General features: G+C 37.9%; 1 protein-coding gene across 3 annotated transcripts in view; it reads left to right on the forward strand.

Annotated features, from left to right (window-relative positions):
• The window catches only part of LOC115209514 (acetylcholine receptor subunit alpha-type acr-16-like), a 619054-nt gene that overhangs the window by 234987 nt on the left and 365700 nt on the right, over positions 1-18367 (forward strand). For all 3 annotated transcript variants that reach the window (XM_036501210.1, XM_036501209.1, XM_029777942.2), the window contains exon 3: positions 866-965. The gene's annotated coding sequence lies outside the window, so the exon portion shown is untranslated. The remainder of the gene's footprint in view (positions 1-865; positions 966-18367) is intronic.

Below are 18367 nucleotides of genomic sequence, written 5' to 3' on the forward strand. Positions count from 1 at the left end.
TAGTTGAAAGGATTATCGTTAGTCAATTGGTTTACTATTGAAGCAATTAAATAATTGGTAGTTTATTTTCCCGCCATGTTGCAGCGCATGGAAAATTCTTCAAACAGACAGCTATAGCGATATCCATCATCTTCTTTTGCAGTGGGCACGCAGAATCGCTTCAAAGTCGGAAAAAAATCCTTGGCATTTTGATAAGTCCAAACCTAACGGAAATATAATTTACCTCCTGTCCTTCATTGTTTGATGAAGTAAATTATAATCTAAAGACGGGTCGATTTGATCGAGATGAACCTCTCTCCACGATTCGAACCGATATATCTATATCAGAAACTAGTAGCATAAAAGAAAGTATCTGAAATGTTTACGTATTTAATTTAGCCTATATAGTTTTTAGTTAAAAATCAACTCAGGTGAACTTTTCTATTTATGTGTTCGGAATCGATGAAACAAAATACCAGATAAGTACGGGAATCATTTTAATAATCGAATAAAGCATCCCAGATGTGAATTAAATATTAAACGATCTAAGAAGATATTTTGAAGATGTTTGTTGATCAATAGTGTGGTCTTAAAAATAAATAATAATAATAACGATGATGATGAAGATGATGATAATGATCATAATAATAATAGCAGTAACAACAACAACTACAACATCCATAATAATAATAATAATAATAATAATAATAATAATAATAATAATAACAATAATAGTAATAATAATAACAGCAATAGAAGATCGCGTGGATTGTATATTGATTATAAAGTGTTTGCAATATTTAAAATCTAGCTACGGCAATAGATAGTCTGAAAAAGAAAATATTTAACATCTAGATGTTTAATCGTCATATTTTTCTCGTTTCAGATACCGGAAATAAGTGGATATTATTATCATTCTTAATGCCGTTAATAACATTTGAAATATAAAATTTCTTCTAACAACATTGATATAACTTCGCAATTTGGTAAGTAAACACATTTATCTAAAATTTTATATTATCATTCTTACAGCTCTGTATCTCTCACACTCACTTACTATCTATCTATCAATGCATCTATCTATCTTTCCTTCTATCGCTTTTTTTCTAATTCTATCTTTGTGTGCCCGTGTGGTAAGAAGCTTGCTTCCTAACCACGTGAACCCGCGTTCTGTCTCGCTGCGTGACAGCTTAACTAAGTACCTTCTTCTAAACTTTCGGCCTGACCAAAGTTTTTTGAGTGGATTTGGTTCACAGAACCAGAAAGAAACCTGCCGTGTATATGTATGTATGTGTGTGTGTGTGTGTGTGTGTGTGTGTGTGCATGCGTGTACGTATGTAGGTGTATATATATATATATAAAGTGATGGCATGTTGTCAACTTAATGTGACAGTCCCATGAAAGGGAAGAATGCTACTGCTATTGGTAGTTTATAGCTGGCCATGACACATTTTCTTTGTCCTTATTTTTTCAAAGGAAAGATAAGCCTCTCCACCCAGAAAGCCAGCATCAGAGGCTAGTTTCAGTGTCGTTGCTTATCATCAGCCTCGAGTAGTATGGCTTGCTAGCTGATTTCTTTTATTAAGCACAAAGGCTCTTATAAAGATGGGATGATACAAAGACAGATAAAACAATACAGTAAAACTGGCAGTTTCATTTTACAGTTTATGTATATCATTTAACTTTCAGTTCAATATTCTGTTTTGTATCGTTTTTTCTTTCTTTTTTTAAAGTCACTAGTAATATAATTAATTTTTTTTTTACTTACTTTCTTTTATGATAACAACTGCATTATATCCTCAAATGCCACCACTGGTGGCAACTCATCGAATCGAAACTGCAGCGGATATACCTCTATCTTCTTTCCGCACAGCTGCTTCAACCTCTCACCCCTCTCCTTCTCAAGCAAGACCGCCTTGAATCCTCCGTTGCACTCCTTAGGGTCCAATTTCACCCTAATAACATGTTTTATTTTAGTGATCTTTTTTCGAAATCCACATTTATTGTTCTATACTGTATCAATGTTCGTACGTGTTTCCCCTGGTGCTCTTCTTTCTGTTTACCATCACCAAACTCTTCTGTTATTGCTGGTATCTCCAATCCTTCCGTCTCTGCATGTCTCTCACTCGATGCTACTGACATTTCTCCTCTATCGTCCTTTTTCTCTGCCCTTTTACTTTCACCTCCTTACTATTATCGATCTTTGTTTTCTCTCTGCGTCTTTCTCAATTGATTTTGTCGGTATCTCATTTCTTTTCTGCTCGTTCGCTTTTCCCTTCTTTGATAAACCTTGTCTCTCCTCTACACATCCCTTTCTTTTCATCATGGGGACTCTTTGGTGGGGAGTTTGTTTCCTTCTCTCTTCTTTCTCTTCACCACTGTGTACCTTTCTTCCATATTTTGCTCTACGCCTTGAACCTCTTCCTCTCCTCGCCGTTCCTTCTTCGTCACCTCCTCTTCGTGTTTCTGGGGACACTTAGCTTTCCTGTGTCCCCGCACTCCACACTGAAAGCATATGGGAGGTCTTCCCTCCACTATCACACTTCGCTTCGTCTCGTCTGGTAACACTACCTCCTCTGCAATTGTGTGAAGGTCTGGTAAACTGATTTGGACCGCAACCTCAAGGCCGTATCCCGAAAAGTTTACCTTTGTTGTTATTTTGAGAATTTTCGTCTCCTCTTCTGTGTTGTAGAGGATGGCTGCTGCTAGCCACGCCACTTCAATCTCCGGGGGGGGGGGGCACTCTGCCAATCCTAACCCTGACCTCAACGGCACAGTGGAGTGCTTTATTGCTTCTTGTTCGCTCGCGAAGCGAACCTCCACTGTGCCATATTTCTTGCCTCTAGTATAAAACGTTGTGAGGCTTTTAATTTCTTTTAAATAATCCTCCACTGCCTCCGCTGTCGCCATTTCAATCCTTTTGGTAGTTATAAATAACGTTCTATAGATCACCGTCCTTTTCTCTGTCTTCCCAATTACTTCCCTGGGCGGGGTCAGCCTCAGACTGTCTCCTTCCTTCACTGTCAGTTCGTTGAATTTCTTTAAATTCGTCTTATCAAGTTGTATCTCTCTTACTTGTAAAATATCCGCAGTCAGACTTTTTCCAGTTACTGCTGGAACTGGTCGACTCTATAACTTCGTTAGCAACAACTTCACCCATAAGTGAGGAAGAAAACAAAAAATAACAGGTAACTAAAAATAAATCAACAATTCGATAATTCAACAATTAGGTACGACAGACATTCAGCAATGAAGCAACAAGCGACTTACATCAAGCGACTAACAGCAAATTACAACAGGGAATCAAACGAGTTGACATCAAAGTGACTAACTGCGAGGCTTGCTAGCTTAATTCTTTATTACTGGCTCAAGGCCTAAACGCAGAGGCGACATACATAGACATGCGGGAACAAAATCCACATGAACGGATGAATGTGAAATGAATTAAATTACAATGAAAATAAGACGCTCTGAGATGAAACCTTGCATTCCTTTTTCTTTTAAACCTTTATATTTAACAGGACAATTTCCAGCCCCGTTCGGAGGCGAAACCGCGACTTTCCTTTTCGTTGTGACCTTACAATTTAAAAACATTTTAAACAAATGTTCATACACGATTTACTTATTTTCTTTTTTCCTTTTTTTTTTAAACCAAAAAGTTTAACCCATTTTTTTACACAGTTTTCAGTTTCTAAATTAAATCACGACTTAACACTTCTTTTCGTTCACATATTTCTCCACCGAGGCGCGAAGTTCAAAATCCATCTCCGGCCTCAGTGGGTTCAATCTCTCACAATGTCTTTCAATTTTGAAATTTTTCAAGTTTGGGGTGTTCTATATTTCATTATAAATTTTCTTTTGTTTGTGTTTTGCATGTTGTCGCTTTTTGTCTCTATATTTCTGCAGTTCTTGCCTTTCGTGTGATTGTATCTGCGTGTCTGTGTGTTCGTGTAATTTGTGTGTCTGTGTGTTTGTTTGACTGTAATTCTACGTGTTTCGTCTGTGTGTCTATGTCTTTAGTTTTCCTTAACTCTGGGTTTTCTTGTTCCTGTTCGTTATTACTTGTGTGCTTTTGCAATTCTACGTGTTTGAGAGTCTTCTGGTCTGACTGACTCTGTACATGTAAGTCCTATACTGGTGATCCTACTGGTAAATATTCTATGTTTCTTGTAGTGGGTTGGGTTTCCTCTTCCATTGCTTTGTACTTTTTCAATTCCACTATCGTCGGTGACTTCCTTCTCTCTCTTTTTTCTGGCTTTCACCTCCGCAAAGTTTCCGTCATATTCTGTTTTCTGTTTCTGCTTTTTTTACCATTATATCCCCCTGAATACTCTCCTCTACCATTTCCACTGTTGCTCTAGGGCATTTCTGTCTCAAGTGCCCTCTTTCACCACATTCGTAACACTTTAGGGGGCGGGTCCCCTCCAACATTATCTCCAGTCTTGCTTCATTTGGTAGCTCTAAAGTTCAGGTACTTCGTTGTAATATTTCGGGCTCATTGCACAAATTATCTCTAATCCGTAACCCACCACTTCACTTGTGTTCGGCTTACCATGCCAATCCTCGCTTTCCTTCCTCAACTCCGAATTAAAAATTGAGACTATTATTCACTCTGGGTCTATCGACGGTGGGATTCTTCCCACCCTAATTCTAACAATTCTTTTGTCCAAGCAGTTAGACATCGGAGTCCATTTTTCTCCCTGTATCAGCTTGTTGGCGGGTTTTTTCGCCTCCTCTTCTGATAAAAAGGTTACTTCTATCGATGCATATCTCCTTCCTCTTGTAAAGAACGTTATGCTGTCTCCTATTTGTTCTTCCAAGATTTCTTCTATCTCTTCCTGCGGCGCGTATTCAATTCTTCGGCTTTCATATTAAGTTGACAACATGGCATCACTTTATTGTTCTGCTACTGTATAAATCTCTGAGAGATTTAGAAATGTAAATTTCTATTTTCGAAATCAGTGAATGTATTTCACTTGAAATATATATATTTCCAAAGGCGAATAGCCGTGGACAATAGCAAGTCAAGCCAATTTCCACGTGAGTAAGCAGTCCTTCAGGCTGGTAATTGTCTACACTCCTAACGAGCGTGGGAAGTCTGGGGTTTTTTTTCGAGACCTGGAGCACTTTCTAGTGACGTCAAAAACGGTAGTTCTAGTTGGGAACTTTAACACTATCCTCGATGCGCAGGTGGATAGTGTTGGCTCAACTGATAGGAAAGGGAATCCTAGCCTCAAGGGAGACTGGATCAACCGAGCGTACCACAGTGGACGTGGAGTAACAGCGACGGCTCACTCAGATCGTACTTAGATAGGGTATTCGTTAGTTAAAGAGCTAAGGATACTTTTAGTTGTCCACAGTTTCACGTTGTGCCTTACACGGATCACAAATTCGTGACGTGTGAGGTGCATTTAGATACATGCCATAGATAGGGACCCAGGTACTGGAAGCTAAACAAGTCTATTTTGACTTGTGAAGACTTTCGTATCCGGATTAAGGTGTTAATGCAGAGGGCATTATGTGACACCACCATTAATAATACATGGTTCCATGCCCTGAAAAGTGCCATCCGTTTGGAGTCCATTAGATTTAGCAATCAGCTAAGTTTAGATTGGACTAGAATAGTGGGTGATTTAGTTAAGAACTTAGACGAGGTGATGGAATCTGGCTCTGCATCTAGAGTGCTGCCGGCGAGAACGGTCTTGTACCGTCACCTCAACTCCAAGCACGAAGGTTGCAGAGTTAGAAGCTAAGCTACGTGCGGGGAAACGAGAGGGTGTTAACGTTGCCGGATGGTACAGGTGTTTATTGCATCTGTAATCACTTATCGCCTGACCGTTGTCTCTTGCTTCGATTCGTGGTTAAACAAGTTGGAACGGCTCCTTTTCTGTTTTTTGTGGAAGGGAGGAAAGCCACTTGTAAGGCTCTCCGTTTGCTGCCAGGAACCTTTAAAGGGTGGGCTAGGAATGTCTTGGCTAATGATACGCAGACATGCGTTGAGGCTGAGATATCTCTGGTGCCACCTGGAAGGAGATAAGGTGCGGAGTCCGCTGGCAGAGGAATTCTTCCCGCGACCGGCCTCTATGGACAGATTTACACCCAGGTTCATAAAAAGACGTAATCTGACTGTGTGGCAGAAGGAGTGCTGACAAGCATTCACGTTGATCCACAAGACTGGCAGCGGGAATACCACCTCGGTGTTCTATCGAGGGTTGGTAGCGGCTAAAAATGATGATGTCCTAGGAGGGGCTCAGGGGTTCGACGAGAACCAAATAACCAAACTGTTTAAAAAGACTTTCAGGCCAGAGTATTTGGATAATTTCCAAAACTCCCTGACCTGGCAGTGCTACAGGATCGCTTTACCTGTTTGCGATAAGTTATCTAGGCACGGAATGTCAGTGCCACCGATATGTCCAAGATGCGGGCTGGATGATGAAACCGTTCAGCACGCTTTTGTACAATGTCGGGAGCTTGTTAAGCTTGATAAATTATGTAAAACACGTATTGTCGCATCTGGGACGAGTACAGTTGTCGGCTGTAAAGATGGTACCGCCAACTGGACCCTCAAAGGAAGCTGAGGCAGTTTTTCACTGTACGGTTGCAGTATTGAAAGAGTGAGTATGGCGAACTAGAATGGAAGGTTTCGAGACAGGGTCCTTCGTCTCTGACCCCGGTTTTATAACCTACTTCAGATGTCATCTGAAGAGCAAGATGGGGTTGGAGAGGAAAACCCTGCCGCAGAGCGTGTATGAGAAACGTTAGAAGGATGTGATGAGAAAGGCGGGTGTCAGTAACCCAGCTTAATCATCGATGAAGGAAGTAAATATAGTTTCTGGGCCTTACAGGCTGCTGGGTATGTATTCTGAGCTTATTTTATTTTATTTTAAAATTTAGAAATAGGATAGTCTACAGTCAATTAAATTATATAAATTTATATTAACATTTTTAAGGTTCATTCGAACTAAGATTAACATTTTTTCTAATTGTTTCGTCCTACAATGTCCCATCTATGTAACGATTCAATAATCATAATAAAAATTAAGCTAGCAAGCCAAGCCTTTTCTTCTGTGACACGTCGTTATCTTCAGTTTGCTACCCTGCGTTATGTGAGTCCGTTTCTGTCTGTTTCTTGTACATTTGTGTTATCTGTTAAATACCTTAACTGAATTTGAACTGTTGTCTTTTGACAAACAGTAATTTCTGTTAATTTTTATTGAAATATTTTTGTGAACAGTTTATTTTTTATCCTTTGCGGGTTATTTTTTCTGAAAAATGTTCTTGTCATTCGTGACAAGTTTTTTTAAAGAGTGTTAATATGGAATTTGACTTTTCGTTAAAAAAGGACTTTCCCTGAGATGGGAAAAGGAAATACAATCGTGAACCAGCAGGATACCAAGGAGAAACAGAGTTTTTCAGCCGCGACGGGCAGTAACGTTACAGAAGTTGAAGTAACTATGGACCAGCTTTTCAAGTTTAGAAACCTAATTTTAAAAAAGTGGAGCGGATATCAAGTTGTTGCCGCCCCCGAGACAGTACAAGCCATTAATGCGAAAACAGTTATGTACCAAGTCTACAACATCAAAGAAAAACGTATAATGGAGGCAAAAAAATGAAGCAGTAGAAAAATGTAAGGCACCTTCTGGAATAGAGTACGCTACGTTAGCCGAGGATCAAGAAGCCCCACAATTGAGGCACATTTCGAGTCGGCTAGCGTAGCTAAGGCGGTGTCTACACAAACGTTGAAGAATGAAGAGATAATGCTGCTGTCCACTTACTTGAGTCGCAGGAGCGCAAAAGTGACAGGGACGAGACCCCTGTAGGGTATGAGGTAATGTGGATTGCAGGAGAACCCAGTCATGACTGTCAGGCAATTTCTGCGACCACATCACCCCTAATATTTGGCCACCTAACTCCTCAGACTGCATCTACCTTGATTATTATGTGTGGGCGCAGTTGAGCGAAAGACCAGCAAAACTCCTTTGTAATACCAAAGATGAGCTAAAAGCAAGGATTACGGCAACATTCATCAACTTTAAAAGCAGACCTTCCAGGAGCGTTACAGGAGATTCTGATGTTGTCTAGAGGCTGTGGCTGAAGCCAATAGCAATTTTAGTAAATAAATTTACTCTTTGATATTTCAAGATAATTTTAAGTAATTTTATTAAATAAAATGAGCTGTCGGTGTTATATTAATTTTTTGCCTAATTTAGATGACAATGTATCCACTGCAGTGTTTATATACGTATCATATATGTGTGTGTTTGTATATATGCATATATGTATATTCTGTGTGTGTGTGTGCGTGTGTGTAAGCTCTTTGTGTAGGTAGTAATTAACATGAGAATAAATTGTCAATAACATGGTAATAATAATTTACTTCTGAACCAGTCGGCTGTTAATCTGGAGTTTCCCGGGCGACCTGTTCAACAGACATGACTGAATGAAGGATAATATATTAATGCTAATTACTATATTTAGATAGTAATCTATTTAGATAGTAACTTGGCCTTAAGATTGCAGTAAATACCGGCCTAAAAATAGCGATATTCTAGACATAATTTAAATACAGTCAAGCAAGCCCATATAATTTACAGAATGCAGAAGCCATTTATATTAATAATTGTTCTAATGGCCTAACTTCATAAAGTATATACTGGAGAATAGATAGGTGAATCTCCAATTTATCTTCAAACAATGACATATCTGACAAAAGATCTCCCTACTATAACACAGTAGTGAAGAAAGTCAATTAATTTTCTTCAGCTGCTGTAGTCTTATTCAGCATTATTCTGAAGGATAGAAAGAAAGAATAACAGCTCATGATAGTGAAATGTACCTTGATAAATTCCTCCAAGAAACATCAAACAAATCACCGACATAAGGATACATACATACATACTAACGTACTACACTCATCACGTGATTGACAGATTCACCTTTTAATCTAGAGTATACAGAATGCTGGCTCTATTGCTTTGTTGATATTACATTTCACATAATTAGTCTTTAGGGTTAGCTCTTGCACTGCTCATATTCGGACTTCACACTCAACTTCAATGCCCGATTTATCTTGGCTATGCATTAATTTTTCATCTATGTGGCTTATACTGTTTCCTTCTTAAAATCGTAATTCTTTTCAATGCAACTTTCACTTTGCAAAACGCAATGTTAGTTTGCCTGCATCAGCCAAAATCATGCATTGTATTTTATATCAAGACGGTTAATACCGTTTATGCAGCTTGTTCACCTCTACCTCTAGGAAGAAAATTCTATTGACATCCCTTAAATTCAATGCATCATTCATAGGTATTACCATTCATATTTTGATACATATTTTCTAAATGCTTTCTTCTCTACATTTAATAATCTCAACCCATCGTTATTGTGTATACTGAGTGAATCTTGTTTCTTCTAAATTTTATTTATTTACTTTATAAAACCAACTTCAGCCTAATAAACTTTTCATTTAGTTTTCCCTTGGTCTAATATGTTTGACATATGCCAAAATATTTCAATGTCTCTCTTCATCTATCCCTCTGGTAACATTATTTTATCAGAAAACAAACTTTTTTCCCCGTAAAATCAACATGAAACTGTTCTTAATTGCGAAAACAATACCCCAATTTTTTACTGAACATACGAACAGTGTTTACTAGTGCAACTATTTTATCTATGTTATTTCCTCATGTCTTAAAAGAGTTCATGACATACGATTTTTTGTCTTTTAGTCAGTCAGAAAGACCCTTTACAGGACCTCTGAAACTGATGAAGTAGGAAGAGTGTATCCTTCAGTCAGAAATTTGGCCCCAGTGCTTGCAGCAGTTGACTCCGCTAAAGGATCCCACGCTGCCAGGTGAAGGTGTTAAACTCGGGGTCGGGTTACGTCTACAATCATACAGACCATGGCGGGATTTGAAGTCAGAGCCGGATAAAATACTACTAGGTTTTTAAAATTTTACCATTCCACCGCCTCGGATTGGTACATTTTATGGACTCGAATGTATAAAATATAAAGTTGACTTTGACCACATTTGGATCTTCCTAAGTCACACCTAATACTTATTAGAGGTAGCTTAGACACAGCAAACAACAGTCGTGGTAAACGTAGATTCCGCTCTTTATTACAATCTCTTCCAGTATGTCTTCTGATGACGTATGTTCATACTTCTAGTATTTATGTTTCATTCAATAAAGTTAGCGACATTGTTTTCCTTCCTGAAGAAATTCATGTATTCTCTTACCAATGAGTGAGGAAGTGAGTCATACGCTTTATTGTAATCGTATATTTCCTCTTACAATCCTTCAATATCATCTTGTCTATTTAAAATCTGTTCAATAGTTTCTCTGCTGTTTCTACCATTACTACTATTTTCTACAACTGTTTGAAGAAATCAGTACATGCTACTACAATAATTCAACACAAAGTTTCCCACATCGCAGGAAAGCATCATATTAGGCAAACGTTATCAGTATCATCATCATCATCATTATGATTGTGGAGTGGCTAGCTGGTTCAATCGTTAGCGCGCCTGACAAATTGTTTAGCGGCATTACATTCCGAGTTTAAATTTTTCGGAAATCAACTTTGCCTTTCACTCTTGGGGTTGATAAAATAAGTATCAGCTAATTGTTGGGCTTGTGCCAAAATTTGAAACATTATTATTATTACCATCATCATCATCATCATCATCATTATTATTATCATTATTATTATTATTGAATGAGAGAGCAGCGCATGCCTTAAAAATGAAACTGGGGTACAAATATACGAAGTCCAGCATACCCAACATGATTAACCTCTGATAAGGGTACACCAAGCACATGCATCACAAACGCAAGTGTGCGACACGGTGACCCCATCTCAAATTAATCGGTGCATTGCCTTGAAAGTGAGGCCAAGTTAGATTTTTTTCTGGTCTAGCAGTCCATCCCGCCCAAAAAGTTTCCTCAATAAAGGTTGTATGAGGATGATGAACGAAACACCACTGTTTCCAATGGTAAATTATTCAAGCTCCTGCAATGGTCCTTTCTTGTGATCAGAGTTGCACATATCTTCAGCTACAAAAAGACATGCTCAAATGGTTAAGGTCAAGTATCTGACAAGCATATCTGTAGTATTGAGTAGAGCATTTGCTCTTGCCCAACTTGGTGTAACACCAACACAAAAATGTACATGTTAAAACTCCCAATGAGTTCAGATAAAAACATGAGAACCACTGTTTGGTTCTGCATCAGGATAAATTATTATTATTATTATTATTATTATTATTATTATTATTATTATTATTATCATCATTATAATCTTCTTTCAATTCTGTTTCCATTTCTTGCCGAGTGTCCTCCTGACACCTAGAGCGGACACCAAACTCACTGTATACATTGGTAGGCCATTAAAATAACCATACCAGTCTGTTCATTTACGAAGTCATATGATAGAGAAAAATGAGAAGAAAGATATAGAGAAAAAGGAAAAATGAAAACATAAAAATAAAAAATGAATAAGTAAACAAAGAAAATAAAGGGGAGAAAAGGAAAGAAAATTCACGGCGACAATGCTCTTCTCAATACGTGTAACGTACCAGTTAAAACAATCTTTTGCACTTCCTGCATGGATGGTAAGCCGGTGATCATTCTTAAGTAATTTTCAGTTCCTTTTTTGATCATTCCAAGTGCTCCTACAATCAGTAGTAGTTTAACCGTCTTGAGATGCCACAACTTTTCGATTTCAATTAACAAATCTTTATATTTTCTGAGCTTGTCAGATTCTTTTGCCCAGATATTATAATCACAGGGTATGCTCATGTCAATCAACAAACAAACTTTATTGTTTTGGTCTTTTACAACAATATCTGATTTATTTGCTTTTATGGTCCGATCTGTACATACTGGGAAATCCCAAAGAATCGTTACATTTTATTTTGCTGGGTATGATATAATGTGTGAGCTGTCCACAGCCAGCAGACTAAGGTGACATTTGTTTACTGGTCATACTTCAAGAAGCCTGTGAAAAATTCTTGCAATTCCAAGCAATGTAGATTTTTGTAGCTGTTGTTATTATTATTATTATCTGTGGTATTGAGCAGAATAATTGCTCATATTTTATACCAAGTCAAAACATGTACATTTCTTCTTCTTCTTCTTCTCTTCTTCTTCTTCTTCTTCTTCTTCTCTTCTTCTTCTTCTTCTTCTTCTTCTTCTTCTTCTTCTTCTTCTTCTTCTTCTTCTTCTTCTTCTTATTATTATTATTATTATTATTATTATTATTACATTGTAAAGTGGGGCTGGGATTGTCGTGCACGTGCTGCACAAAATATTTAGCGGCATTTCTTCTGGCTATACTTTCTAAGTTCAAATACCAACGGGGTTAGTTTTACTTTCCATCTCTTCGGGATTGGTAAAATAAAGAATCCGGAGTTGATGTTATCTATTAACCCCCTCTCCCTAAAATTTCAGGCCTTGTTTTATATAGCCTAATGGATTATTATCATTGTTTTTGTTGTTAAAAAAAAAACAGAAGTCCACATAAAACCCTTGTTTCTTTTCCATTTTAAGTAGTTTAAAATTATGGCATTAATATTCTGAAGGTGACCGGGCAACTGCTGAGATAGTCCTTCTCACTTTATGAGCGCAGAGCAGGCTTTTATGTCCATTCAAAAAGTAATGTCTCGTAATATTTTGCTGAAATTTCCAAAATGTTTTTAGTGGAATTAGAGGAGTGTAGTGGGTGTAGAACAAAATCTATCTCTAATTCCGTCATTAAAGAAATACGGTAGCAAATCAATGATCCACCTGCGAGTAATGAATGTTATACTATAAAATCGAAAGAAATGTTGCACTGACTTATAACGTATGAACGTCACTAACGATAACAACTACGACAGTAAAAAAAATACAGGTAAAATTAGCAACAGTAACATACCACCCCAACTACAATAAATGTAACTAAGGAAACGACATGAAAATTAGCTTTTGTCGTCATCTTCAACAAATGGACCGAGACAACAACAAAAATTACACCAACGGTAACAACAACGAAAACAGTGCATCAAGAGAGAGTAACATCAGTGAGAGCAACAACAGTAGTAACAATAACAACAACGAGAGCAAGAAAGCAAGAACAACTCATCCATCACCACGAATACAAAAAAAATACACGCCGTTTGTCAGTGTATTGGAGATATGTGCGAAGGACATATGCACGAAGCAATATGCGGTGTGAGAAAGCAAAGAAAGTATGCGGTGGTAGTTGAAGAAGAAATTTTTAAAAAGTGATACATGCATGCCGATAATTATCCATTCATATACTTGTATTTAGCAGGCGGCGGGCTGACAGAAACGTTAGCGCGCCGGGCGAAATGCTTAGCGGTATTTCGTCTGCCGCTACGTTCTGAGTTCAAATTCCGCCGAGGTCGACTTTGCCTTTCATCCTCTTGGGGTCGATAAATAAAGTACCAGTTTAGTACTGGGTCGATGTAAACGACTTAATCCCTTTGTCTGTCCTTGTTTGTCCCCTCTATTTTTAACCCCTTGTGGGTATTAAAGAAATATATACTTGTATTTAGGGAAATTACTATGTCAGGTGGCACTAAGAAATATATCACCTGAGATAAGCATGAATTGCTTTAGAATAATGTTGGAGGAGCTGGGGCGCGTGGCTTAGTGGTTAGGGTGTCAGCATCATGATCGTAAGATTGTGGTTTGGATTCCTGAGCAAAACACTTCATTTCACGTTGCTCCAGTCCACTCAGCTGGCAAAATTGAGTAACGCTCGATGGACTGGCGTCCTGTCCAGCTGGGGAACACATACGCCATAGAAACCGGGAAACCGAGTCCATGAGCCTGGCTAGGCCTTAAAAGGGCGCATTTATTTTAATGTTGGAGGGGTATGAGAAGATCATTAATACGAAAACAACGTCTCACAGGCCTGTCTGATTAAAAACTAACGGTGCAGGTGTTGTTCACATCAGGAAATATACAAGAGAACCCAATGCAAACCTAATAAGGGTTAAGTTAGTGTTAAAAAGTAGTAAGGAAGCTCTTTTACAGCCTACATAAGTAACTATTGTAATATCACCAGCAAAAACCGTAGAAATTATTGGGTGTGTGGTAAGAAGCGCGCGCGTGTGTGTGAACATTTGTCCTCCACCACCGCTTGACAACTAGTGCTGGTGTGTTTACGTTCACGTAACTTAACAGTTCAGCAAAAAGTATCGATAGAATAAATATCAGGCTTAAGGGAAAAATAAGTACTGGGGTCAATTCATTCGACTAAAAAAACTCCTGAAGGAGATTCCCTGATATGACCGTAACATGATGGCGCTGAAACAAGTAAAGGATAGGTAGATAGACAGATAGATAGATATGCACACACGCATGTATATGTATATATATATATATATATATATATATATATATGATTTTTATGTATCGATTAAATGAGTGTAATTGTACTTCATCTGTTAATTAATTAAATAAATAAATGAATAATGAAATTCAACAAGGAATCGAAAGCAAACCAATCACTTGCATCAGTGAATCCTCACGCTTGCTCTATGACGGTGGTGGCAGTGGACGTGTTTGTCATTTCTACCTCGATATCACAAATAATTTTTTTCCAATATCAATGTGCGATGTCGAGTTTTTGCAAGTTTTCCCTCTTTCATATATTAACATATTTAACGTAATTAAAACGCAATTTCTCCTTGAGACCGATAATAAATGAAGGCATTGCTTCAGATTTCCTTGGTTATATCAGTCAAACGACTGTCTGCAGTGACGTCAATAGTTTTATGAATGCAAGAAAGCTGGACAAAAGATCGATCGATGATTTTGGAATAGATTCGGTTAGTAACATAATAGTAAAACCTCACATTGCAAGTACTATTTATACTTGACATGACAAGGATTATTTTTAAGAACTTCGGAAAGGTTCTTAGTACCATTTTCCAGAACTAAACATTGTTTTTCTAAATTTTTTCTATTGTTAGCATATTGTTTTAGTGGAGCATTTCTTTATTTCGAAGGAGTTGCTTTATATGTATGTATGTATGTATGTATGTATGTATGTATGTATGTATGTATGTATGTATGTATGTATGTATGTACGTATGTATGTATGTATGTGTGTATGTATGCATGCATGTATGTATGTATATCTGTGTGTGTATGCATGTACGTATATAGGCATGCATGAATGCTTGTCTGTGTATATATGCATACATTCACGTATGCCTGTAGACAGGCGAATGTTACGTTCATTTGTATAAGATATGTCATGTTTAAAAATAGTTCTTGCTAATGAATGTACAGAGGAATACGTCAGCATTTTCAATATTCAGGCATGTATATATTAAGTCTATCATTACTTAGGAAATCTGCTTATCTATCAAAATGTTCTCTGCCACATCCTTGTATCATTCCGCTGAATGCTACTAAGTCATATGCGTGCAACAGTGACATATACATACTCACATACACAGACACTTAAACACATGCGTATGTGTGTGTGTGTCTGTGTGCGTGTATATATAAATATATGTGTGTATGTGTGTGTATACAAGCATATATATATATATATATATATATATATATATATATATATGAGAGTAAGAGGGATCTTATAGCGTATTTATTTTCATCATTAGACTGAGGCCATTCTGTGGCATCACCATGAAGACTCTAGTCAAACGAAACGACTCCAGCAATTATGTTTTAAAGCCCGAGAATATTCTATAGTTCTCGTTTGTTGATCCGCTTGGTTACTGGGATGTCATGTCAAAACCGGTAACCAAGTGGTCGTGGTGGGACAGGCACAAAAATCTATGCACCTAGACATGAGGGTCTTTTGTGCAGTTTCTGCCGCCACTGCACAATACTGTGGTGAACACAGGTATCGTGCAATGCAACCGAATATGGAAAACGGGATGAGATGATTTGCCACAGCTTTTTGAAACAGAGAAACTGGCACAGCTTAGTGGACTCTCGGATTGCATTGGAGACCTTGCTTTTGGTACTGGATGCAAACACACGCACACACACACTCGCATACACACACATGCACACACATACGTATGTATATACAGAAATACACACATACAACTTTATTGTGTTAGAGGGAGAAAGAGACAAGGAGAGAGAGGAAGCGATAGAGAGAGGAAACAGGAGTGAGAGAGGAAGCATGAGAGAGAGAAAGGAAGTGGCAGAGAGAGAGAAAGGAAGTGGCAGAGAGAGAGAAAGGAAGTGGCAGAGAGAGAGATTGCAATTTATTAATTGAATACGATCGTCATGAACACTTTCTCTCTCCTAATGCACTTAAAAATATGCTTACACACATAAACACAGAGAAAGAGAGAGAGAGAGAGAGAGAGAGAGAGAGAGAGAGAGAGAGAGAGAGAGGTGTGTGTGTGTGTGTGTGAAAGGGAAGAGGATGTATGACGCAAAAAGAGAACGAGAAAAACATTAAAATGTCTTATGATAAATAAGTTAGCGTCGAATCAGCGACGTCAAATAAGCAGTGCCAAATTGGCTCTCCCAAAACGTCTCATGCTTATATATTTATCTATTTTCTCACATACATACATACATACATACATACATACATACATACATACATACATTATTTTTATTTTATGGCTGCCCCTCGTTATCGCGTATGGCCATCGCACGATGCTTAACTGTTGCTGGTGCTGTGATCGAATGTGACTTTTTAGCCTAGCTAAAGATCTACAATGTCTTGTACAGAATTGGTAACTAATACCTTTACCGGTAATAGCCGGCTGTAGTTGTAACTGGGCTTCATGTACCTTTATATGTTGTTTAAGTCCTCCTGCCGAATTACACTCTGTTCCACATGCCCGACTGATATGATTAGTATGGTGTGTTACACCACCACCAGTGGCCGGGTTGTCACTCATCTGTCTCGCTTTATGACTACGAAGATGACTCTTGAGTCATACATACATAGACACACACATACATACATACACACACACATACATACACACATACATACATACACACATACATACATACATACATTCCTACATATATTCCTACATACATACATGCATACATGCTAGTTGTCTACTCCTTATGCAAAGTCTGAACACCTCCTGTATCTACGCCGTAGCACAATCATGGCGTCTGATGTGGCTTTTTTAAACCAGACAACGTTCTGAAAAGACACCCACATAGATTGCACCTCCGATTTGGACCACCAAGAGCTACAGATAAGTTCTGCATTTTGTGGATCTTAAAATGTCTTTTGAGGCCTCCGTTGGATTTGCAAATCTTCTGGCATACGCTGCATTCAAAGGTGTACACAGACATATAGGCAGAATAGTTGATGGAGGTTCGTTTTTCATGCGTTCGCAGATGAGTTTGAGGCCAGCACAAGACAGGCATGGTTTGTCACAGACTGTGCACACAAAAAGGTCATTGTCATTCACCTTCTCGATCGTTACATACATACATACATACATACATACATACATACATACATACATACATACATACATACATACATAGTTACTCTCTCCGGGTTACAAGTTCAGGTGTACATCTGTAAATATTGGGGCCCTGGGATATGTAACACACTGCCTAAATACCAATCTTGTGAAATTAGGCTTCCCAAAGCCAGAAAGGAGAAAGCTAATTCGAAGGCTACAGATCCAATCCATCACCGAAACTGCAAAAATCTATAAAATTTTCCATAAGAATCGTAAGCAAAAATATCCTGTTCTTGATGTTGAAATTTCAGTGAAGGAACCTTGGATCTAGGTTAGAAACGGGTTCTTTCTCTATAGGCAAGAAGTGTTGAAATAAACTGAATAATGACATCCACACGTACATACATACATACACACATACATACATCCAGTGGAAATTAGCTGCCCAGTGTAATTAGCTGAAGATCAGTGTAAAAGAGAATACCTACGCTGAACTATTGAAAAATCTGCAGTTACTCTATCCAGATTACAAGTTCACGCTTATATCTGTAATTATTGGGACTCTGGGATATGTAACACACTGCCTAAATACCAATCTTGAGAAATTAGGCTTCCCAAAACCAAAAAGGAGAATGCTAAGTCGAAGGCTACAGATCCAATTCATTACCGGAAGTGTAAAAAAATATAAAACTTACCAGAGGTATATCATTTAAGTATATATGAGCATGTCTAGATATGCAAGTATATGCACGAGAAGACATACATAAAGCAAAACATACAAATCTGCACTTATACATACATACAGGCATACAAAGATACCCTGTTGATGTTGAAATTCTAATGAAGCCTTGAATCTAGGTTAGAAACCGGCTCTTTCTCTATTGGCAAGAAAGCTTGAAATAAACAGAATAATGACTTACATACATACATACATACATACA

This window comes from Octopus sinensis, linkage group LG3, assembly GCF_006345805.1.
Source record: "Octopus sinensis linkage group LG3, ASM634580v1, whole genome shotgun sequence".
Taxonomy (NCBI): Eukaryota; Metazoa; Mollusca; class Cephalopoda; order Octopoda; family Octopodidae; genus Octopus; species Octopus sinensis.